A 24,559-nucleotide genomic window follows, 5' to 3' on the forward strand; every position below is an offset into this window, starting at 1 on the left:
GTTTCCAGTTGGTTTTTGAGTTGTATTCTATTGTATGTTGAGGGTCTTGATGAATCTAAGCATTTGGGGCTGAAACCCTTGAAGTTAGGGTGGTTTGGAGTTGAAGAAAAGAGGCAGAAAAGTTGAGTTTTCGGGGAAAAGGGTTGGCGCGTTGCGCCTACCAGCGCGCCCCAAAAGGGGTTCTAAAGTTTCCCCCTTGGGGCGGCGCACCTCTCAATACGCCAGCAGGCCCTCTCTGAAGTTTTTGGTCTGGCGCTCCGCGCCTCTCAGAGCGCCAAGAGTGCCAAGTTTTCCCATTATTTCCATGCTTTCTCATGCATGTTCCTAGGTGTTATACCTACGTTCCCTAGTTGTTTCCAACACCCCAAAGTGTTTCTGAACATCCCGAACTCATCTATAAACATGTGATTATATGTCTTGAATACATAATCCAATTCAAGGCGAGTTAGGATCAAAGTTAAGGGAAGTTAGAGTCAAGTCAAGCAAGGTTTAAAAGCAAGTTCAAGTAAGTTTTTTTAAGTTATTCAAGAGTCTTTATTGAATGTTTTTACTTCATTTAAGGCTCAAGTTTCCAGTCAGGTTAAGTCAAGAGTTTCAAGTTCAGTTAAGAGTTACAAGTTGAGTAAAGAGCATAAAGTTGAGTTCATTCTCAAAGTTATTAGGGAACTATGTATTCTCAAAGAAGTTTTAAAGAAATGTTTTTACATTTAAACGAGGTTGGAAACTAACATTTCCAAAAGATCCTTCGGGCTAGTTTTTGAGTAATTATCTCATATCAGCAGTAAGAAATATATTTTAAAAACATAAGAGCCAGTACATTTTTGGGAGTAGTATCGAGCACCGAATTGGGGGAGCGTTCAAAGAACCCACAGCCCCCATAGAACCATGTTAGCCACCATGGGTAGAAAAGGTTCATACTTTTTAGATGAATCCTTTTAAGATTAGACTAGTGGATCCATTAGGCAGTTCAGGTCTTATACCTTTGGCCGGGTACAAGATGCTCTGGCAGCGTGAGGTCATTCGTTGTATCATCACTATAGCTCTCATGTGATGGTTGTCGGTTAGAGAAACTTCCACAGCAGTTATTGTATTTTCATACACAGAATCTATTATAATTTTATATACATCGGTTCATTGTAATTCTATATACATTTCAGGCTTATTGTATCTTTGTATACACACAAAGTTTATAGCATGTTTTAAACAGTCTTTCTTTATATCGAACTTATTTTAAATTATTTTATATTGAAAGAAGTCTGTCAGGTTGAGTTGAGTTGAGCCAGGTAAGCTATTCAGTTTCTTCCAGATTTCTTTCTAGCCTATGTTGCTTAGTTTTCCAGCTCGCATACTCGTACATTCCATGTACTGATGCCATTTGGCCTGCATCTTATTATGATGCAGATACAGGTACCCCGGATCAGCATCCTGCACGTCGTTGATCCAGCTGAGCACTCTAGAGTTAGTGGTGAGCCTCCTTGCATTCAGGAGGACTCAATTATTTTGTGTTCTTAGTTTTTATTTTATTAGGGTGTTGCGAGGTCTGTCCCAACATCCATCTCAGTATTTAGAGGCTTCATAGACAGTCAGTCAGTTAGTATTGAGTCTCTCATCTATATGTATATATGTAAATATTCTATTTTGAGACTCGAGGTGCCTTTTGGCCAGATTTGTATCAGTTAAGTTGTCTTATGACTTTGCATTGCATTAAGTATTCTATTGAGTTAGGTTTTCGCTGAGTTAAGAAAGTCAGGCCAAGGGTTCACTTGGGACCAGCAATGGTCTCCGAGTGCCGGTCCCGCCCAGGGTATAGGCTTGGGGCGTGACAAACTTGGTATCAGAGCTCAGAGTTCAGGACTCCTAAGGAGTATGTGAAGCCGTGTCTGTAGAGTCTTAGTTATCGGTGTGAAGCGCGCCACATCTATAATTGGGAAGCTACAATATTTAGAAAGATTTCTCACTTCTTTCACACTCATCTCGTGCGTTAGAGTTGATCTCTAAAGAGTTTCTTTCTAATTCTGTGCTTGCACGTGTTTTCAGATAATCATGCCTCCACGAAGAGTTGGTAGAGGGCGTCTTCCTAGGCGTTATGTGGATGAGCAGGAGTTACCCTATGCACCAGGAGTGCAAGATCAAGGGGAAGTTTCTAATGCCGAGTTCAGAGATACAATTAAAATTCTGAGTTAAGTTGTAACTAATCAGATTGGTCAGCAAAGGGGAGCTCGACAGGAAGGAGCTGACACTTCTAGGATCCGTGAGTTCTTGGGGATGAATCCTCCGAGTTTCATGGGTTTGAGTACTAATGAGGATCCAGAGGACTTCATTGAGGAGTTTAAGAAAATTTTTTATGTGATGCATGTGGCAAATACTGAGCGGGTTAACTAGTTGCGTATCAATTGAAGGACGTTGCTAGAACTTGGTTCGACCAGTGGAAAGAGGGCACAGTTGAGAATGCACCACCTGCGAGTTAGGCCTCTTTTGAGGAAGCTTTCTTGGGGCATTTCTTTCCTCGAGAATTGAGAGAGGCCAAGGTACGTGAGTTCCTCACACTTAAGCAGGAGTCTTTGAGTGTTCTTGAGTACAGTCTGAAGTTCACCCAACTATCCCGCTATGCTCCGGAGATGGTTGCGAACATGAGGAATAGAATGAGTTTGTTTGTTGCTGGGCTGTCTCGATTGTCGAGTAAGGAAGGTAGGGCTGCAATGCTTATCAGGGACATGGACATATCTAGGTTGATGGTCTATGTGCAACAGGTTGAGGAAGAAAAACTGAGGGACAGAGAAGAGTTCAGAAATAAGAGAGCGAAGTCCGGTAATGAGTCCGCAGCAGAAAGGTAATTCAAACCGTTCCTCCTTTCAACAAAGGCAAAAGGGACCTGCTTCATCATCTACTAGAGCACCTGCACCAAGATACAGAGGTGAATTTAATGTCCAGAATTCAAGGGACTTCAGGGCTAGACCAGCACAATCTTCGGGTAGTGTGGTGCAAAGGAGTAGTAAGCCTCCAGCTTGCGCCAAGTGTGGTAGGAACCACTCAAGTATTTGTCGAGAGGGCTCCATTGGTTGTTTCAAGTGTGGTCAGAATGGACATTTCATGCGAGACTGTCCAAGGAATAGGCAGGGTAATGAGGGCAATAAAGCCCAGTCTTCTTCAGTCGTTCCACCAGACAGGACGACACCTAAAGGAGCTACCTCTAGCACAGGTGGAGGAGCAAACCGCCTCTATCCCATCGCCAGTCGCCAGGAGCAAGAGAACTCTCCTAATGTTGTCACTGGTATGATCAAAGTCTTTGCTTTTGGTGTATATGCCTTGCTAGACCCAGGAGCAAGTTTATCTTTTGTAACTCCTTATGTTGCAAATAAGTTTGAAGTTCTTCCTGAAAGACTTGGTGAACCCTTTTGTGTTTCTACACCTGTTGGGGAGTCTATTCTAGCGGAAAGAGTCTATCGTGATTGTCCTGTTTCTATCAATCACAAGAGCACCATGGCTGATTTGGTTGAGTTAGACATGGTAGATTTCGATGTCATTCTAGGTATGGATTGGCTTCATGCTAGTTATGCATCGATAGATTGTAGAACTCGAATGGTCAAGTTTCAGTTTCCGAATGAGCCAGTCTTAGAGTGGAGTAGTAGTTCTGCAGTGCCTAAGGGTCGTTTCATTTCATACCTTAAGGCAAGAAAGTTAGTTTCGAAGGGTTGTGTCTATCACTTAGTCCGAGTTCATGACTTTAGTGTTGAGATACCTTCTTTTCAGTCAGTTCCTGTAGTAAGAGAGTTTCCAGAAGTTTTCCTTGATGATCTACCCGGAATTCCTCCTGAGAGAGAAATAGATTTCAGCATAGATCTCATTCCAGCTACTCGTCCTATCTCTATTCCGCCATATAGAATGGCACCAGCAGAGTTGAAAGAGCAGTTGAAAGATCTCTTAGAAAAGGGTTTCATTCGACCGAGTGTCTTACCTTGGGGTGCTCCGGTCTTGTTTGTGAGAAACAAAGATGGTTCTCTTAGGATGTGTATAGACTATCGCCAGTTGAATAAGGTTACCATCAGGAACAAGTACCCTCTTCCGAGGATTGATGATCTTTTCTATCAGCTTCAGGGTGCCACTTGTTTTTCAAAGATTGACCTCAGATCAGGCTATCACCAGTTAAGAGTAAGGGAATGTGATATTCCGAAGACAGCATTCAGAACCAGATATGGTCATTTTGAGTTTTTGGTCATGTCCTTTGATTTAACCAATGCACCGGCAGCTTTCATGGACTTGATAAATAGAGTCTTCAAACCTTATTTAGATACGTTTGTTATCGTCTTCATCGATAACATATTAGTCTATTCAAGGAATGAAGAAGATCATGCTAGTCATGTCAGAATAGTTCTCCAGACTTAGAAAGATAAGAAGTTGTATGTCAATTTCTCTAAGTGTGAGTTTTGGCTTAAGTCTGTGGCGTTCCTAGGCCACATTGTGTCTGGTGATGGAATTAAAGTTGATACTCGGAAGACTGAGGCAGTGCAGAATTGGCCTAGACCCACATCTCCAACTGAAATTAGGAGTTTCTTGGGTTTAGCTGGCTATTATAGAAGGTTTGTTGAGGGGTTCTCGTCTATTGCATCTCCTTTGACAAAGTTGACTCAGAAAGCAGTGAAATTTCAATGGTCTGAAGCTTGTGAGAAAAGCTTTCAGGAATTGAAAAAGAGATTGATTAGAACTCCAGTTTTGACACTAAAAGAAGGTACTCAAGGTCTTGTGGTGTATTGTGATGCATCTAGAGTTGGTTTGGGTTGTGTCTTAATGCAGAATGGCAAGGTTATAGCTTATGCCTCCAGACAGTTGAAGGTTCATGAGAAGAACTACCCAACCCATGACTTAGAGTTAGCAGTTGTAGTGTTCCCTTTGAAGATATGGCGCCATTACTTGTATGGTGTGCATGTTGATATATTCACTGACCACAAGAGTCTTCAATATGTGCTTACTCAGAAAGAGCTTAATCTCAGACAAAGGAGGTGGTTAGAATTACTCAAGGAATATGACCTGAGTATTCTTTACCACCCAGGTAAGGCTAATGTTGTTGTTGATTCTTTGAGCAGGTTGTCTATGGGTAGTACCACCCATATTGAAGAAGGAAGGAGAGAGTTAGCAAAAGATATGCACAGACTGGCATGCCTGGGAGTCATACTTACAGATTCCGCAGAAGGAGGAATAGAAGTGACGAGCAGGGCCGAGTCATCATTAATGTCAGAAGTGAAAGAGAAGCAAGATCAAGATCCCATTTTGCTTGAGTTGAAGGCAAATGTTCAAAAGCAAAGAGTATTAGCTTTTGAATAAGGGGGAGATGGTGTTTTGAGATTTCAAGGCAGATTGTGTGTACCTATGGTAGATGGACTCCAAGAAAGGATTATGGAGGAAGCTCATAGCTCCAGATATTCCATTCATCCGGGTTCCACCAAGATGTATCGTTATTTGCGTGAAGTTTATTGGTGGAATGGCATTAAGAAGGGCATTGCAGAGTTTATTGCTAAGTGTCCAAATTGCCAACAAGTGAAAGTTGAGCACCAAAGACCCGGTGGTTTAGCTCAGAGGATAGAACTTCCGGAATGGAAGTGGGAGATGATCAATATGGATTTCATCACAGGGTTGCCAAGGTCTTGCAGACAGCATGATTCTATTTGGGTGATTTTCCACCGAATGACAAAGTCAGCGCATTTTCTACCGGTAAAGACTACCAATTCAGCAACAGATTATGCCAAGTTGTATGTTCAAGAGATATTGCGACTTCATGTAGTCCCAATCTCCATTATTTCAGATAGAGCTGCATAGTTCTGGAAATCTTTTTAGAAAGGTTTAGGTTCAAAGGTGAACTTGAGTACTGCCTTTCACCCTCAAACTGATGGGCAAGCCGAGTGTACTATTCAGACTTTAGAAGATATGTTGAGGGCTTGTGTGATCGACTTCAAAGGCAATTGGGATGATCACCTACCTCTCATTGAGTTTGCCTACAACAACAGTTATCACTCCAGCATCCAGATGGCTCCATACGAAGCTCTTTATGGGAGACGATGTAGATCTCCTATTGGATGGTTTGAAGTTGGTGAAACACAGTTGATAGGACCAGATTTAGTTCACCAAGCTATGGAGAAGGTGAAAGTGATTCAAGAGAGGTTGAAAACGGCACAGAGTCGCCAGAAATCCTATACTGATATTAGGAAAAGGGCGTTAGAGTTTGAAATAGATGATTGGGTATATCTGAAAGTTTCACCCATGAAAGGAGTTATGAGGTTTGGTAAGAAGCGAAAACTCAGTCCCCGGTATATTGGACCTTACTGCATAGCCAAGAGAAATGGCAATGTTGCATATGAGTTGGAGTTGCCACAGGAACTAGCAGCAGTTCATCCGATATTTCATATCTCCATGTTGAAGAAGTGCATAGGCGATCTTTCATTGATCCTACCGACTGGAAGTATTAAGATCAAGGATAACTTATCTTATGAGGAGGTTCCTGTTCAGATTCTAGATCGTCAAGTTCGTAGGTTGAGAACGAAAGATGTAGCCTCAGTCAAGGTCCTATGGAGGAACCAATTTGTTGAAAAGGCCACTTGGGAAGCCGAAGAAGACATGAAGAAGAGATATCCACATCTCTTTGAATCCGGAGAAAACACAGATTAAGGTATTAATTTCCTTCTTAGTGCTCTTTTAATTATAATAAGCATGTTGTAGTTGTTGTTGTGTTTGCATGATTGCTTATTGGGTGTTTGAGTTTGATGTTACACCCTTAGCTTTGTAAGAGTAACCTCATTCGAGGACGAATGTTCCCAAGGGGGAGATATTGTAACATCCGGCAGTTTGAAATAACTATGAAAAAGCTTGGAAATTCGAAAATAGTCATTTTGGAAAAAAATTTAAAAATCTGGAAATTTGGTTAAGTGTGGAAATCGTCGGGGGTGATCCCTATTGAGGTATGTGAGTCTTTAGTGTGGGTTGATCCTTTCCCCCACACACCAAGATCCTTTTATTATTGAGCAAAGATTGATGAGGTTGTTGAAATTGTTGTTAGTTGTATTGTTTGGAGCTGTTGGTTATGTTGTTGATTTGGTTGTTGAAGTCCCTTGTGATTTGGGACATGTTTCCGGTTGGTATTTGAGTTGTATTCTATTGTATGTTGAGGGTCTTGATGAATCTAAGCATTTGGGGCTGAAACCCTTGAAGTTAGGGTGGTTTGGAGTTGAAGAAAAGAGGCAGAAAAGTTGAGTTTTCGGGGAAAAGGGTTGGCGCGTTGCGCCTACCAGCGCGCCCCAAAAGGGGTTCTAAAGTTTCCCCCTTGGGGCGGCGCACCTCTCAATACGCCAGCAGGCCCTCTCTGAAGTTTTTGGTCTGGCGCTCCGCGCCTCTCAGAGCGCCAAGAGCGCCAAGTTTTCCCATTATTTCCATGCTTTCTCATGCATGTTCCTAGGTGTTATACCTACGTTCCCTAGTTGTTTCCAACACCCCAAAGTGTTTCTAAACATCCCGAACTCATCTATAAACATGCGATTATATGTCTTGAATACATAATCCAATTCAAGGCGAGTTAGGATCAAAGTTAAGGGAAGTTAGAGTCAAGTCAAGCAAGGTTTAAAAGCAAGTTCAAGTAAGTTTTTTTAAGTTATTCAAGAGTCTTTATTGAATGTTTTTACTTCATTTAAGGCTCAAGTTTCCAGTCAGGTTAAGTCAAGAGTTTCAAGTTCAGTTAAGAGTTACAAGTTGAGTAAAGAGCATAAAGTTGAGTTCATTCTCAAAGTTATTAGGGAACTATGTATTCTCAAAGAAGTTTTAAAGAAATGTTTTTACATTTAAACGAGGTTGGAAACTAACATTTCCAAAAGATCCTTCGGGCTAGTTTTTGAGTAATTATCTCATATCAGCAGTAAGAAATATATTTTAAAAACATAAGAGCCAGTACATTTTTGGGAGTAGTATCGAGCACCGAATTGGGGGAGCGTTCAAAGAACCCACAGCCCCCATAGAACCATATTAGCCACCATGGGTAGAAAAGGTTCATACTTTATATATGAATCCTTTTAAGATTAGACTAGTGGATCCATTAGGCAGTTCAGGTCTTATACCTTTGGCCGGGTGCAAGATGCTCTGGCAGCGTGAGGTCGATCGTTGTATCATCACTATAGCTCTCATGTGATGGTTGTCGGTTAGAGAAACTTCCACAGCAGTTATTGTATTTTCATACACAGAAGCTATTATATTTTTATATACATCGGTTCATTGTAATTCTATATACATTTCAGGCTTATTGTATCTTTGTATACACACAGAGTTTATAGCATGTTTTAAACAGTCTTTCTTTATATCGCACTTGTTTTAAATTGTTCTATATTGAAAGAAGTCAGTCAGGTTGAGTTGAGTTGAGCCAGGTAAGCTATTCAGTTTCTTCCAGATTTCTTTCTAGCCTATGTTGCTTAGTTTTCCAGCTCGCATACTCGTACATTCCAGCTCGCATACTCGTACATTCCATGTACTGATGCCAGTTGGCCTGCATCTTATTATGATGCAGATACAGGTACCCCGAATCAGCATCCTGCACGTCGTTGATCCAGCTGAGCACTCCAGAGACAGTAGAGAGCCTCCTTGCATTCAGGAGGACTCAATTATTTTGTGTTCTTAGTTTTTGTTTTATTAGGGTGTTGCGGGGTCTGTCCCAACATCCATCTCAGTATTTAGAGGCTTCATAGACAGTCAGTCAGTTAGTATTGAGTCTCTCATCTGTATGTATATATGTAAATATTCTATTTTGAGACTCGAGGTGCCTTTTGGCCAGATTTGTATCAGTTAAGCTGTCTTATGACTTTGCATTGCATGAAGTATTCTGTTGAGTTAGGTTTCTGCTGAGTTAAGAAAGCCAGGCCAAGGTTCGCTTGGGGCCAGCAATGGCCTCCGAGTGCTGGTCCCGCCCAGGGTGTAGGCTCGGGGCGTGACATCTACATCGCTAGATTCCAAAGAGCTCCTTTATATTACCTCATCTAAAACTTCAAACTTGATTTATTGCACAAATGCTTGGTTAGGTTGTCCATGTCTCTTGTTTCTAAAATGTAACAATAAATCTTACATTTTACAAGAATAAAAGTGAATGTGATTGTGTTTCCCACAAAACCATATCAGTTAATTTATTAGAAAATTGCTCACGAAGAAGCAAAGCCTCCATATATCCCATGATAGTTGCCTCAATAACTAATACACTAATGCCAAGATAGTTTAATGGACCATATGAATGTCAAACATCCTTTAAAGCAACATAAGAGTTGAAATAGTCATGCAACTCCTTATTTACCATCCATACCACTTGTCAATATCATTTTTGTCAAGTGTCGATTTCATGATGACCACCATAAGGTGCCCATACTACATTATTTTCTTAGAATTTAATGCTATGTTATCTTCCAAACTTCTAGTATACCTCAAGGTGAGGTGTATGGAAAATGGCATACATCTAATTCAAAGATAAGTAAATAATGTGACCCCCAATGGTGATTATTATGAACACGACTCTTGAGAATGATGATAATGACAAGTGGATCATTGGATGAGATATCAGGAATTGCATGAAAATTTCAGTTCTTTTGTTACTTTCAAGGATTTTGACATTCAAAATGACTTTGACCCCATTGTGGTATCAGTGTATTGGTTTTTGTGGATACATGGAAGCTCTACTTTCCATTGAGTAGTTTTCTAAGAAAGGAAGAGATAGAGATATGTGGGAGTATAATCCTATTCGCTTTTATACTGTGAAAACATAAGTTTTATGGTTACATGGTAGAAATAAGATACATAGAAAACTTCGAAAAGCTTTCACATGAGAAATCAAGGTTGAAGTTTGAGATGAAGTAATATAAAGAAATTGTTTTGAATCCTGTGATGCAGATATCAAAGAATAATACACAAGTTATGTGGTTTTAGAACTAAGTCGTTAAGGATTAAAAGAAAGCTAATACTCTTGAAGAGACTTTTTGTCTGGTGAGTGAAAATTAACACTAGATAGTGTAAGAGAACAAGATCGCCAGGGTAAAAAAAGATGCATTATAAGAAAAACAAGAAAGAGATGAAGTATCAAGGGTAATTTTTCAAGGATTAGTTCTTAATGATTTACTATAACATGACTACTTGGGATATAATAGAAAATGAGCAATTGGATTTGATCAAACAATCTTTTAAAAGTGCTTCCTCAACTAGCAAACTTCAGGCCAAACAAATGGAAGAGTTTGTGGAAGACAGTGTGTTTTCCACCTAACAATTGTGTTCTCTTCCAACAGTATGTCCCACTCTTTATACAAAGAGTATCTTCACGAGGTAGCTTTCTTTCAATTCCTAATGTCTTGTTCTTGAATCACATAATATGTTGATTATATTCTAAGATCTAAATTTCTAGAATCTAAAGAGTATCTTTATATGACCTCTCTTGAACTTCAAACTTGATTTCTCATGGGAGTGCTTGTTGAAGTTGTCCATGTCCCTTGTTTCTAACATGTAACAATAAAGCTTACATTTATCTAGGATAAAAGTGAACGATATTGTGTTCCCACACAACTCTATAAGTTCATTTATTAATAAACTGCTCAGAGAAAAGCAAAACCTCCATATACCCATGATAGTGACCTCAATAACCAATACACTAATTCCAAGATGGCATGATGGACCATATGAATGTCAAACATCCTAGAAGGCAACATAAGAGATGAGATAGTCATGAAAATCCCGATTTCCCATCCATACCACTGATCATTATCATTTTTGTCAAGCGTTGAGTTCATGATATATATCACCACCGGGGGCCACACTACTTTCTAATCTTAGAATTTGATGTCATGATATCTTCCAAAATTCTATTATACCTCTAAGTGAGGTGTATGGAAGATGGGATGATATCAAATTCAAAGATAAGAAAATAGTGTGGCCCCCAATGGTGATTATTATGTACACGACTCTTGGAAAAGATGATAATGGCAAGTGGATTGGATGGGATATCACGAGTTGCATGACGTTTTTAGTTCTTATACTGCTTCCAAGGATTTTTGACATTAAAAATGACCATGACGCCATTGTGGCATCAGGATAATGGTTTTTGAGGCCACTGTGGTGGAATACATGGAGGCTCTGCTTTTCATTGAGCAGTTTTCTAAAAAAAAAGGAAAAGATAGAGATATGTGGGAATATTATCACATTCACTTTTATCCAGGGGAGACGTCAGTTTTATGGTTAGATAACAGAAAAAAGAGACAGAAAACTTCAACTAGCATTCACATGATAAATCAGCGTTGAAGTTTGAGATGAAGCCATATAATGAAATTGTTTGGAATGTAGAAATGTAGATGTCAAAGAATAATCAACAACTGATCATGTGGTTTTAGAACTAAGCCGCTAAGAATCACAAGAAGGATAATACTTTTGAAGAGACTTTTTATCTGGTGAACGAAAAGCACCATTAGACAGCGGTAGAGAACAAGATTGTCAGGGTAAAAATAAAGATGCATCATAAGCAAAAACAAAGAAGAGATGAAGTATCAAGGATAATTTGTCAAAATTAGTTCTTAATGATTCAATATGACATGACTGCTTAGGAGATAATAGAATAGGAGCAAATTTATGTGATCAAACAATCTTTTGCAAATTCTTTTTCAACTATTGAGGATCATCAAGTCAAGGTGGAGAAAGTTATAAATTTATCAAACTTATAACTTTGTCCATCGAGACAAAGAAATGNAGCGATGTAGATGTTAAAGAATAATCAACAATTCATGTGGTTTTAGAACTAAGCCGGTAAGAATCACAAGAAGGATAATACTTTTGAAGAGACTTTTTGTCTGGTGAATGAAAAGCACCATTAGACAGCGGTAGAGAACAAGATTGTCAGGGCAAAAATAAAGATGCATCATAAGCAAAAACAAAGAAGAGATGAAGTATTAAGGATAATTTGTCAAAATTAGTTCTTAATGATTCAATATGACATGACTGCTTAGGAGATAATAGAATAGGAGCAAATTTATGTGATCAAACAATCTTTTGCAAATTCTTTTTCAACTATTGAGGATCATCAAGTCAAGGTGGAGAAAGTTACAAATTTATCAAACATATAACTTCGTCCATCGAGACAAAGAAATGGAAGTGTTTGTGGAAGAGAGGGAGAATAAATTTGTAAGACCTCATATGATCCTTAACAATGGAAGTCTACCTGTCTGCCAAAAACACTTCCATTTCCTTGTCTTGATGTTTGATAAATTTTGCAACTTTCTTAGCCTTGACTTGATAATCCTTAACAATTGAAGAAGAATTTGCAAAAGATTATTTGATCACCTTGTGTTGCTCCTGTTATATTTTGTTCTCCTCAACACTCCTATCATTGTAAATCATTTTGAAATGAAAATACTCTTGATACTCCATTTCTTTCTTATTCTTCTCATAGTGAATCTTTGTTCTTTTGATTCTTAATGTATTGTTTTAGAATCACATGAGATGTTGATTATCTTATAAGATCTGCATTCCTAGATTCTAAAGAGTTTCTTTATACGACCTCATCTCCAACTTCAACCTTGATTTCTCATGTGTATACTTGTTGAAGTTGTCCATGACTTTTGTTTCGGAAATATAACAATAAAGCTTACGTTTCCCTAGGATAAAAGTTAACGGGATTATTTTTCCACACAACTCTATCAATTCATTTATTAGAAAACTGCTCACGGAGAAGTAAAGCCTCCATATATCCCTTGATAGTGGACTCAATAACCAATATACTAATGTTATGATTGAGTGGTAGACTATATGAATGTCAACCATCCTTGAAAGCAACATAAAAGCTAAAATAGTCGTGCAACTCCTGATTTCCCATCCATACCACTAGTCATTATCATTTTTATCAAGCATCGAGTTCATGACAATCACTATTGAGGGCCACACTACTTTCTAATCTTAGAATTTGATGTCATGCTATCTTCTGAACTTCTATTATACCTCTAGGTGAGGTTTATGAAAGATGGGATGGCATCAAATTCAAAGATAAGAAAATAGTGTGGCCCCCAATATTGATTATTATGAACACGACTCTTGAGAATGATAATAATGACAAGTGAATTAGACGGGATATCTAGAGTTGCATGAAATTTTCAGTTCTTATACTGCTTTCAAGGATTTTGTCATTCAAAATGACCATGAAGTTATCGTTGCATCTGGATATTAGTTTTTGATGCCAGCGTCATGGGATACATGGAGACTCTACTTCTTATTGAGTAGTTTCTAAATTAGAAAGAGATAGAGATATATGGGAATATTATCACATTATCTTTTATCCTAGGGGAAACATAAGTTTTATGGTTACATGAAAGAAATAAGAGACATGGAAAACTACAACAAGCATTTACATGAGAATCATGGTTGAAGTTTGAGATAAAGTCATATAAATAAACTATTTTGAATCCACCGATGCAGATGTCAAAGAATAATTAAAAACTCATGTGGTTTTAGAATTAAGCTGCTAAAAATCAAAAGAAAGATAATACTTTTGAAGAGACTTTTTATCTGGTGAACGAAAAGCACAATTAGACAGTGGAAGAGAACAAGATCGTCAGGGTAAAAATAAAGATGCATTATAAGCAAAACAAGGAAGAGATGAAGTATTTAGGGTAATTTTTCAAGGACTAGCTCTTAATAATTTACTATTATAAGACTTCTTAGGAGATAATGGGAAGGATAAATTGACTGTGATCAAACAATCTTTTGCAAATGCTTCTTCAACTATTGAGGATCATCGAGTCAGGCAGAGAAAGTTGTAAATTTATCGAACTTCAGAACAAAGAAATGGAAGAGTTTGTGGATGAGAGGGAGAATAAATTCATAAGAGCTCATGTGATCATAGTCTCCCTCTCTTCCAAAAACTTTTTTATTTCCATGTCTTGATGTTTGATAAATTTTGCAACTTTCTCATCCTTGACTCAACCATCCTTAACAATTGAGGAAGAATTGGCAAAATATTATTTGATCACCTCGTGTTGCTCCTGTTGTACTCCTCTACACTCCTACCATTGTAAATCATTTTGAATTGATCCTTGAAAAAATGCTCATGATACTCCATTTCTTTCTTGTTCTTCTCGTAATGAATCTTTTTTTCAACCTAACAATCTTTTTGTCTTTCACTGTCTGACTGTGCGTTCCACTCTCTATACAAAGAGTCTTCTCAAGAGTATTGGCTTTATTTTGATTCTTACTATCTTGTTCTTGAATCACATGAGATGTTGATTCTGTTCTAAGATCTGCATTGCTAGATTTTAAAGAGTTTCTTTATACAACCTCATTTCCAACTTCAACCTTGATTTCTCATGTGAATGCTTGTTGAAGTTGTCCATGTTTCTTGTTTCTGAAATATAACAATAAATCTTACGTTTCCCCAGAATAAAAGTGAATGGGATTGTGTTCCCACACAACTTTATCAGTTCATATATTAGAAAATTGCTCACAGAGAAGCAAAGCCTCCATATATCCATGATAGTGGACTCAATAACCAATAAGCTAATGCTAAGATGGTGTGGTAGACCATATGAATGACAAACATCCTTGAAAGCAACATAAGAGATGAAACAGTCATGCAACTCCTGATTTCCCATCCATTCCACTAGTCATTATCATTTTTGTAAAGCGTCAAGTTCATGACAATCACCATCGAGAACCATACTACTTTCTAATCTTAGAATTTAATGCCATGTTATGTTCTGAACTTCTATTTCACCTCTAGGTGAGGTGTATGAAAGATGGGATGATATCGAATTCAAAGATAAGGAAATAGTGTGGCTCCCAATGGTGATTATTATGAAAACGACTCTTGAGAAAGATGATAATGACAAGTGGATTGGATGGGATATTAGGAGTTGCATGACAATTTCAGTTTTTATGCTGCTTTCAAGGATTTTCGACATTCAAAATGACCATATGATCACCATAGTGGCATCAATGTATTAGTTATTGAGGCCACTGTCGTGGGATACATGGAGGCTCTACTTCTCATTGAGTAGTTTTTTAAGAAAGAAATAGATAATGATATGTGGATATAATCCCATTCACTTTTATCCTAGGGGAAACGTAGGTTTTATGGTTACATTGAAGAAATAAGAGACATGAAAAAATTCAACAAGCAATTTACATGAGAATCAAGGTTGAAGTTTTATATACTGTTTGTAATCCAGCGAGGAAGATATCAAATAATAATCAACAAACCCTGTGGTTTTCGAACTAAGCCGCTAAGAATCAATAGAAAGCTAATACTCTTGAAGAGACTTTTTTTCAAGTGAGAGAAAAGAACCATTAGACATTGGAAGAGAACTTGATCGTCAGGTAAAAATAAAGATGCACCATAAAAAAAACAAGGAAGAGATGAAGTATCAACAACAGCTTTTCAAGGATTAGTACCAAATGATTTACTATGACAGGATTGCTTAGGAGATAATCGAACAAGATCAATTGTATGTGATCAAACAATCTTTTGCGAATGCTTCCTCAACTATTTTGGATCATCAAGTTAGGGCAAAGAGAGTTACAAATTTATCAAACTCCTTCACAAAAAAATGGAAGAGTTCATGTTTGAGAGGGAGAATATGATCATAAGAGCTCATGAAGATAGAAGACACAAACACTGAAAGGGGTGATTGCATATAAGAAGAAATTTGACGTACATCGATTTGACTATGCTAATGGAGATGTGCATTGCAAAGTAATCTAAGGAGTTCAAGATATGTGAATGACACATTCTTGTAGCTTTATTTTTCTGGTGACCTTGTTTATTATTGAATGACTTTTACCTTATATATATTTATATTCTAGCGATCTTTTTCTCTAGTTAACAGGTCATTTGAATGACCCATATGATTGCATATTAGTTAAAATACTAATTTAAGAATGTATGTGGTTTTGATAGCTTCCTAATCATATGATTAAACTACTACATTAAATATGAAAGAGTTGATGTGAAGCAAATAAGGACTTACTGAGTAGTGAGATTTCAAATCCTTTGATATATACGACATTAACATTGATTATGTAGTTGAAGTCAAACAAAGTCATGAAACAAATTCATAATCTTTACGGAATAATATTCTTAAGGACAAATGTCTTAAATCAAGAATTTCAAAGGTGTTGCAGAAAGCCCTAACGAATAATATCTAATTAATGATGAAAGAAAACACTTAAGACATGGAGCCCTTGGCGCTCTGCAAGGCGTGGAGCGCCAGCCCTCGAAGCTCAGAAGGGGCCTGCTGGCGCTCTGCTAGGCGCGCCACCCCAAAGGCTGGACTTCAAAGTCCCTTTTGTGGCGCGCTGGTAGGCGCGACGCGCCAATCCCTTCCCCAGAAAACCCGACTTTTCTCCCTCTTTTTCCCAACTCTAAACCACCCTAACATCAAAGGTTTCAACCCCAAACACTAAGGATAATAAAATCCCTCAACATACAAGAGATTCAACTCAAAAACACAACCAAATCATGTCCCAAATCAACAAGAACTTCAACAACACAACCAACAACTTCAACAACACAACCAATCTTTTCTTGAAAATAAAACGAGTTTGGAGTGTGGGGGAAAGGACCAACCCCAACACTATGAACTCACATACCTAGTAGGGATCACCCCCGACGATATCCACGACGATCCTTGACGAAACTTTTTCTTCTCTTTTCTCCTCTTCTTCTCCTCTTCTCTCAAGAACCCTAACTCTCACTCTCCCTCTCACTCTTTTAAAATGGGACAAACTGATCTAAAAATCAGTCTAACACAACAATATAACCAAAAGAATTGGTTAGGGAAAAGACCAAAATACCCTTAAAATTTCCGGACGGATCTCCCTGCCAACTGCCCAACTTCCAAAGGGCATAACTCACTCATACGAACTCGGAATTGAGTAAACTTGGTGGCGTTGGAAAGATCGTTCCAAGGGCTTTCTAAACATAACTGTAACTACTCCTAAATCATCCTGAGATAGGAGTTATGACTGCTGAAAGTTGACCAAAACTCACCTTTTTCCCATACTTAACCAAATTTCTAGAACTTTAAAATTCGTTCAAAAAAAAAGAAAATTTTCAAATTCTAAGCCTCTTTATAGTTATTTCAAATTGTCGGATGTTACATTAACCTTTTATAGTTTTTTACAATATACCGTTATAGGTTGGTTTATAACTCAAACAGTTGAATTACTTTATACAACCAATATTATGACAATTGGCTTTTAGCATTACCAAATCTTTTTTATATGTGCTATTTGATTTCATGCAATGTTTAGTTTGGTATATATTCCATTACGTTTGCCAAATTTTGTGTAGTTTTTAGTTCAAGTAAACCAATTTTTTTACATTAACAAAGTGTGTTTTTTCTGCTATCATTCAAACCATGATTTTAACCTAAACTAGTTTCTCTCCAATTTGTTGTTTTATGTTGGTATATAAAGTAAACATATGATTTCTACACACAACCATTATTACGTGCCTATATGTTTACCAATTGCGTGACTATTTTACCATATATTGGTTCTAGATCAAATCAATATATTAATACATATTTATTCATTATTCCTATAGTTTTATCAATATCTGGGCATATTTTACAATTGTTAATCAACGTTTTACATTAACATAGTCTATTATTTCTGGTAACCAAGTTTTTCACATTAAGTAGTTTCACTAAAATTATTTCTGTTTTAGGCTAGAATTATATACACACATATCGGTATGAATCTTCATTGGTGGTGATGGACCAATCACGAAATACTTGAGTTTCAAATGATAAATGGTCGTGTCCACACCGAATTGTGAAAATATAGTAGTAATCAAGCCTTCGTATTTGGTGTTTGCATCATACATCACTCCTTCAATTTCGTAATCCACGTAATTACCTGTAGAAAAGTTCAAATTATTAATAAATTTTAAAAAAAATTGCAAAATGAATTTTATACACTCATCAATTTAAACAGTTTGGTAGTTACATTGGTATTCGATGGTATAGAAGACAGCTATCAATATACTTTAGTAATTGCCCAAAATGTGCACCAATGTTTTCACCAAATTTTTCACCTCAATTTTCACCATCAATTACACCAAATAATTTATTACACCAATAAATACAACAACTCATACATCAATAATTTATTACGTATTTTGAAAGGAAAATTCTTTTTGAGCAGAAAAATTTGGCCATAATTTGGCCAGAACGGTAAAAGGACATTTTCACACTATAAACTAGTTTTTTTTGGACATTTTTGCCCTTTAGCTCAAATATTGAATATATTCTTCAATTATGTTTCCAATGCATTGAAAATGATTGATGAGATTAATTATTTATGATTTCATAGTTAAACATTAAAAATGAACCACAAAATCCACCAAAGAATGAAAACATAAATTTCACCCACTCTTCTCTCTTGAAATTTTCAAGATCTAATGAAAAAAAATTGTTTTAAAAAAAAATTAAAAATGTAAGCGTAGTATTAAAAAACTACATAATAAAAAAAGTGGTAAAAAAATATATCTCTTTTTCAGTTTTAAAAATTCCTCCTTTTTACTTATTCTTTGTTGTTTATTTATTTTCCATTTCTTATTTCTTAATGATATAAAGAGAAAATTTAAAAAGTATAAAAGAGGAGTAAAGTGTTGATGATCTATTTTAGTTTATAATTTTTAATCTAGAAAAAGATAAATTATATCTAAATTTAAATATTAAAAATTTATATCTATAATACTCAAAATTAAAAATCTGAAATTGACCGAGTTGGCGAAATAATTACTCCTATTTATTTCAAGATGTTGTTGTTACACATCGATTTCTAGAAAGAAGTTAAATAATAAAAATATATTTTATTTGATTATACTTAGAATGTATGTAAGCGAAATATGAAGAAAATTGAAACTATAATAATGTTTCTCTTATTATGTGATTGTCTTCATATCCTCGATCATATATGAATCATATCATACACAAATAAAGACTCATTAAAATTAATATTTTTTTTATTTTAGTACTAGAGACGTATACAAATATTTTTTGGATAAAAATGTTGATGGCGCTTCATTGAAAACTTATAATAACACGAAAAGGATATATAAAGTTCTTTATGATTTCAAAATAAACTTTTATAAAAAAAATTGAAAGAAAAACATTTTCATAGTTCTATGATGATAATGAAAACACAAATTTGTTAAGCATGAACTATCAAAGTTTCATAACATATATATTTTTCTATATTAGTATTATTTGTTGTTTTATAAAAAAAAATGTTTGTTATTAAATGATATGTTAAAATATTAAGTTTACATAGTTATAGTCATAATATTCATATTATTTTTCCCTCAAATTAATATTTTTTTTGAAACTGATTATAAATTTTTATAATTAAGTAATTTTATTGTATTTATTATATAAATAAATTTAAAATACATTTTACATAATTTTTTAAATATATGTAAAATAGTTTAATAATAACAGTCAAAACTCAAAACACTCTAGTTCATATGTATCAACCCTAGATAACAAACCAAAAGAGCCAAATACTGTAGTCTTGTGCCCATGTGTTAAGTCAATTTGATGATTTGAGAATCATTACTTATATTTGTTACTAATATGAGCTCTAATTAGGTAATTATAGTAATTATTAGTATGTTAAAAGAAATTAAGCTATGCATAAAAAATAAAAATATAATTTGAAAACATTTCAATAATGACAATCAAAACTCAAAGTACTTTAGAATTAGTATACATCGACACATTATAGAAATACTTAAAATCATATGGTTCATAAGCGACGATCCTATTTAACAACAACCAAATATAGTTACACATAATGTTGTAGTTTTCCATATTTGCTAATTATTATGTTTTAAAAAATTAAACTACATATATAAATAATTAAGTGATATCCCTAGTTAACAACAAGCTAAGAGTATTTCAAAAAATAAAAAAAAAAGTAAGGTAAAGAAGTAGAATGACGAAAAATGAATTTGACGAAGAAACAAAACTGTTAAATATTTTATTAGGTGGGATTCAAAACATTAATCTTATCAAAATAATAAATGCTTTATAAAATTTACTAGAAAAGAGCAAACCTTAATTTGAAGGAAAATAATTGTCTTTTCAAAATTTTGGCCAAAATTTTCTGGTTGTTTAGCATCTCTCATTTTGAAATTATGGTATTATATATTAGACCATTAAATACACCAACGCATACATCATAGTATTATTTGGTGTCATTTACTAGAAACAAATATACCAGCATAAATACCACATCACATACCTAAATCAATTTGTGGTAATTCACATAATCAGTTAAATCATACAATGTATTACACCAATCGACGTACCAATTGTAATGACCCTCCAGGTCATTTTTAAATTAAAGAATTCATTCCATCGTATAGAGCATTCCTGNATTTACCACCAATTTATAGAAACAAATATACCAGATTAAGTACCAGTTCACATATGACCAATTTTCAAATTATTATCTACACCAATTCAGATAAATAAAATACACCAAAAAATTAACCGATTTTTTTTTTGGAAGTTATATTTTATATACCAAATAATAATACAACTAAATACACAAAAATATGTACCTGAAATTTAACTTGAAGTTGGTATGTGTACACCATCACATACCAAAAGAAACTATTGATAAAATCTGTTAACATTTGGCATGCAACATACCAATTAAATCACTTAATTAATGATTTTATATTAACTTGGTGCTTTAATCAATTTAACCTAATTTTTTTTAAGAAAAAAAACTTATTCGGCTCATTAGATTACAATCAAAATCATATGATGTTGTTGTATTACACCAAAATCGTTAATATAAAACAACAAATAAATACCAAAAAGAATTAAAACACAGATTATGTGAAAATCCTATTAATATTCCACAAACAATTGCTAAATCTTAATATATATTTAATAATTATACCTTTTACCGTTGCACCAGAACATTAACTAAAATCTTAAGAATGTATATTCCACCAAATTCGACAAACGAAAGGAATTACTACCAAAAAGATTACCTGATGAGTCCCAACGCCCGCTGTGATGAATTAGAATTGAAAAATTATTGGTTTGCATATTTGATCGTCGATCTTAGTTTAATTTGGAACATAAGTTTTATTTTTGTAGGAAACCTTTCTTTATGTGATATGATACATAACAAATTGGAATAAATCAGGGAAGGTAAAATAATTGGAGAAATTTAAGGAATATGAATAATTGTGGCTGACTTGGTAAACATTTTTTTTATTTTTTATTTTAATAAGAATTCCAGTTTTGAAAAAAAAAATATTGCTATTCAATTGAAAAAAAGTATTGCTATATTCGTATAATTAAAGCTATTAAGTTGTATACTTAAGTTTTTTGTCCATTTAGAATAGACCAAAAACTAATGCACCAATGGAGCAAAATTGACCGATGTGATTCCCCTAATTTCAAAAGCAAAAATAGTCCCTTCTCTTCAAATTTGGTTTAATAATTCTCACTTTTTTTATGACTAATATAAACAAAGATATAATTGATGATTATAATCATCTCAAGTTGCCTTAAATAGCCTAATATAACTAGAGCATTCTCTAAGAAAGTTGTGGCCCCTTTGTGGAGACCCCTCCCTTCTCTGGAGTTTTATGTCCACCTTCCTACAATCCTCTTGGATTATCCGACTCCCATTATCTTCATTCGAGGGGTGGACATCCTCATGGATGCCCATTTGGTGAACTTAGCAGTGGGCCTGCCGGAGGTTCCTCATGAGTCGTGCATGGATAAGCTATGGGAGATGGACCATACTTGACTAAGAAATATGCTGGTAGAGGAGAAGTATTGGGAATAAGTCAGCTGGATCACCACAGAGAGGCTCTGTAACATCTCCCACCTAGAAACGACTAGAAAGAGTTTAAAATCTGAAAATAATGATTTTTGGAAAGAACAAGGAAATCTGGAAAATTTTGTTCAAGTTAAGAAAGTGAGTTTTGGCCATTTTAAAATGGCCATAACTCCTAGCTCAGGATGAATTAGGAGCAGTTATTGATATGGTTGTAAAGCCCTTGGAGAGAGCTTTCCAACTCTGCTGAGTTTGTGAAATTCTGACATTGTATGAGTGAGAAATGCCTTCCGGAAGTTGGGCTGTTGGATCGAGGAAAGTCTCAATCCGGGTTTAGGGAAGGGCAAAGTAGTCTTTTCTCTAATTAATTTCCTAATTCGCTTTTAGGGATTTATTGGAGTAAAAACATGACTTAGTCAGTTTGGTGAATTGCGAAATACGCTTAGGGCTTGGAGAAGAGAGAAAAGAAGAAAGAAAGGGAGAAAAGCCAAGATTTCGCCAAGAACGCCAAGCGTTTGGAGTGGAATTCGTCGAGGGTGATCCCTATTAAGGTATGTGAGATCTTTTCATGATGGGTTAGTTCACCCACACTCCAATCTTATTTCTACTCAGAGATTTGTGGTTGATTGAATGANNTAAAATGGCCATAACTCCTAGCTCAGGATGAATTAGGAGCAGTTATTGATATGGTAGTAAAGCCCTTGGAGAGAGCTTTCCAACGCCGCCGAGTTTGTGAAATTCTGACATCGTATGAGTGAGATATGCCTTCCGGAAGTTGGGCTGTTGGATTGAGGAAAGTCTCAATCCGGGTTTAGGGAAGGGCAAAGTAGTCTTTTCTCTCATTAATTCCCTAATTCTCTTTTAGGGATTTATTGGGGTAAAAACATGACTTAGTTAGTTTGGTGAATTGCGAAATACGCTTAGGGCTTGGAGAAGAGAGAAAAGAAGAAAGAAAGGGAGAAAAGCCAAGATTTCGCCAAGAACGTCAAGCGTTTGGAGTGGAATTCGTCGGGGGTGATCCCTATTAAGGTATGTGAGATCTTTTCGTGATGGGTTAGTTCACCCACACTCCAATCTTATTTCTACTCAGAGATTTGTGGTTGATTGAATGAAAAGTTAATGAGTTCTTGAAGAACTTTGTTGAAATTCGTTAAGTTCTTGTTGGTTGAGTTGTTGATGCTTGGGGGTTGAATTGATTCATGTTTCCGGGATGATTTTCGAGTTAGATTGGTTGTGTATTGAGGGTACAATTGATCCTAAGTGTTTGAGGAAAGAACTAGGGAAGATTGGAGGGTTTAGAGACACTACTAAAAAAATGCTAAAAAATGACGGACAGAAAAGCAACGGACGGCGTCACTCCAAAAAGCGACGCCATTTGCCACGCTGTCCATCACTTTTTAATAAAAATAATTATTTTTAAAATTATTTTTCAAAAAGCGACGGACGGCATCTCTTTGTCAGTCGCTTTTTTTCGCGGATTTTTATGCGACATATATAAAATTAATAGTTAATTGATTAATTATTTTTTAAAAGGAGCGACAGACAACATCTCTAAGTCCGTTGCTTTTTGGTCAACATGATTGGTCAAACATTTAAGAAAAGCGACAGACAGAGTCTCTTAGTCCGTCGCTTTATTGGTCAAAATTTTGGTCAACTATTTTTAAAAAAGCGACGGACAAAGAGACGTTGTCCGTCGCTTTTCTTAAAATATCTTTGACCCAGATCGAGATTTTCTTATTTGCTTCTCTCTCTCTTCACTCTTATTCTCTTCCTTTTCTCTATCGATCTCCTCCACTAGATGCCGCCTCCACCTCCACCACTGCCGCCGTCACTGCCCTTGCCCGTCACCGCCAATCGCCGTCCGTCACCGCCCGTCGCTGCCTCTCCTCTTTGTTAAGGTTGATGTTTAATTTTAGTTTTTTTTTTTCAATTCTAGTGATTATAGTTGATTGTTAGTTAGTATATTATTGTTTTATTAGTTTGTGTTATTGTTAATTTGATTTTATTATTGTTAGTTAAGTAGAAAATTGGAGTTTTTTTATTTTAGGGTTTTCTTTTAAATTGGGTATTGTAATTAGTGAATGAATTAGGGTTTTTTTTTTAAAAAATTTAGGACTAGTTTGAACTTGAGAATATGTAATTTGATTGTGAATTGAATTTTTTTTATAATTTGATTGATATATTGTTAGTTAGTAAAGTGTTACTTTGAAGTTAGAAATTAGTAATTGAAGTGTATATGATGAATGTTTGAATGTCATGACTGTACAGTGATGAATGTTTGAATGCCATGAATATATATTGATCGATGAGGTTTTTTTTTAAATTAGAACTTGAATATATAACTAATTGTTGGATTAGAAGTTTATATATAACTAGATATGAACTTGAAGTTGAACTTGAACTTGGAACTTGAATATAACTAATTAATTCTTGGACTAGAAGTTTATATATAACTAATTTTAGAAATTGGATATGAATTATTGAATTTAATTAGAACTTGAATTTTTGTAGGATTTTAGAACTTTAATTAGGTTCTGAACTTTAGAAATCTTGAATTATTGTATGATTTTAGAACTTTAGGTTGTGAACTTTAGAAATCTTGAATTATTGTAGGATTTTAGAACTTAAAGTTGTGAACTTTAGAGAACTTGAATTTTTGTAGGATTTTAGAACTTTATAAGGTTGTGATCGTTAGAAATCTTGAATTATT

Source organism: Solanum stenotomum, chromosome 4 (assembly GCF_019186545.1).
Source record: "Solanum stenotomum isolate F172 chromosome 4, ASM1918654v1, whole genome shotgun sequence".
In the NCBI taxonomy this organism is placed as follows: domain Eukaryota; kingdom Viridiplantae; phylum Streptophyta; class Magnoliopsida; order Solanales; family Solanaceae; genus Solanum; species Solanum stenotomum.